A 2,362-nucleotide genomic window follows, 5' to 3' on the forward strand; every position below is an offset into this window, starting at 1 on the left:
TAATCATAGTCTCAACAGTAATGAATCAACTGATTAATAGAAGCATAGCAACTACTATAAGCATGAACAAAAGCATAAATGTGTAAGTAACTACTGTACACTGTAACTGGTAATCATTCATTACTGTCCAATATCCTTTAGCACTTTCCTTTCATTCACAGGGATCTACTCAAGGTAGTCCAGCTTGCGCCGCGCCTAATGGCCCCGTGGTAGTATACACTCCCCACGGCAATCCACTTCGGCACCCAATCCCGCACGGGCGAGCAACTGTCGCGTAGGCCAACTCCGGAGTGCCGGCTTGTAGGGAGCTACCCTCACAAGCGTGTGCGAATGAGCACGATGGCAAGCAAGCAAAGTTCACTGTCCACATGTCTCAATTCTCATGTTTTCATTTGCAATGTTCTCGCTCTCGATCCTTTGATCGACATTTCAGTATAACAAATATTAACAACAACTAGAATCCACTAGTTTAGTAAGCATGCAGGAGTAATGCTACTTTACATATGGCATTAGAATCTTTCACTATCATGGCACTATCAACATAGGCACAAGCATGTCATAGTTCTCTACTTTAGAGTCAAGAGAATGTTATTGTTCTCTACTTGTAATCAAGCAAGTAAAAAGAGAATGTCATTGTTCTCTACGTTTCATGAGCATAATAACGTGTCATTGTTATTCAACTAAACCAAACAGGAATATGAATACTTTCAGGCGTGAGGATTCTCTACTTCATAGAGATTCTATGTCAATATAGTAAATGTTATGATGACGAATTCTCGAGCCCTTTAGCTATCACATAAGCACACAACTAACGCATTTCTATAATACATATAGAACATAGAGGAGCTTCACTTGCTCTGGTTAGGTCCGACCCACCTAGTACTAGGCTCCAAATAGTCCCAAGGATCAACTCCACAAGTCTCCAATCCTGCTGAACACAAGCAACAACATCGCGTCAAAACGACGACCGGAATATCCGACTTTGGCCCAAATTATCCTTAATACAAGGTAATAACTTGAATCCCTGCTTAGGGCTAGTTTAATACCTCAAGATATGTCTCCAAGAGTTCCCACAAGTCAGCTAACGACGATCCAAGGTTCGTTCGCACTCTCGCTGCGAACAACAACGAGACGGCATCAATATCATCATATATTAGCAAATATGGTCGAAATCTTGCGAATTCAGTTTTCTAACTGAAATTCCTGCGTACCTCAAGTTAGAACACCTTCTGAACCAACCTCCCAAGTCACCGAATAAGCTCAAATAATATCGGAAACCTGCTGCGAAGAAGTGATCCCAAACTGCATCAAGTAGCGGTAATTACTCGCGTTTAATTCCAAATTAGCTTCATAATGAACTAATTATTGCTACTAAGCTTCAACATGGCTTATCCCTGATCTAAGGGGGTTCATTCACAGCTAATTAACTCATAAATACATGCTGAAATCTCAGTTTAAAGCACAGCCAAGAGCAAAAATCCGAAATCGCTACTCAAATCGACGAATAGAACGTCGATAACGACAAAAGTGAGTCGATTACCTTCTTAAGTTTCCAACCAGTGACCTGCTGATCCAGGGCTGCGAAAACCTGTCCAAAACACTCCCTCACACGTCCATGTAGGCTCTGCAACACTCCCAAACAGCGAAGGGCGAGCTCGGCGACGACAACGGCGCAAAACGGCGACTTTTCTCTAGAGAGAGAAAAACCCTAGAGAGAGAGAAAGAGAAAAATGGGAGAACCCTTCTCTGGACTCCAGACCCTTCCACAGTACTCCTGGAGTCGTGCTGGAGGTTATAGATAGGGATCAAAATGTGAAAAGACCAAAATAGCCTTGCTGGCCCGAATTGCCACTGTGTACCGGTACACCATTGCGGCTGTACCGGTACAGCAAGCAGAAAAGGCTGATTTTCGCCAGTTCAATGCACTTTCTCACTTTTCGCATTCCAAACATCCTCTAACTTATCCAAACACTTGTTCTAACCTTTTAGAAGATGTAGGAGTGATCCACACACCATTCCACATACTCGAACTCCGCAATTTGCAAAAGTTCAGTGTATTACACGGCCCTCACTGACTTTGTGACGCAGCAAACAGCGGCGGTTCGGCAGCAGGCGGATACGGCACGCCGGCAGGAGGCACGGATGCAGCGCCTGGAGGATCTTCTATTGCAGCAGGCAGCTGTCAGGGAGGCTCAGGTCCCGGTACTACCCGCGCCAGTTGAGACAGTTGCGCCCGGGGGGTCGTCCCCTGTACTCGACACTCCGCAGACGACACTTGCGGTAGCACCTCGGGAGAAGGTATTCGCAGCACCAACAGCTCAGGTGCCTGTAGCAGTAGCGACTTTTCCCTTCTTGGTTGAAA

At 45.2% G+C, this 2,362-nt stretch overlaps 1 long non-coding RNA gene across 1 annotated transcript; it reads right to left on the reverse strand.

Annotated features, from left to right (window-relative positions):
• LOC109719767 lies at nt 883–1,294 on the reverse strand. Its single transcript, XR_002218771.1, has 3 exons — nt 1,212–1,294; nt 1,047–1,114; nt 883–931 (listed from the first exon to the last, which is right to left on the reverse strand). It is a non-coding gene; the product is annotated as an uncharacterized LOC109719767 (long non-coding RNA).

This window comes from Ananas comosus, linkage group 13, assembly GCF_001540865.1.
Source record: "Ananas comosus cultivar F153 linkage group 13, ASM154086v1, whole genome shotgun sequence".
NCBI lineage: Eukaryota > Viridiplantae > Streptophyta > Magnoliopsida > Poales > Bromeliaceae > Ananas > Ananas comosus.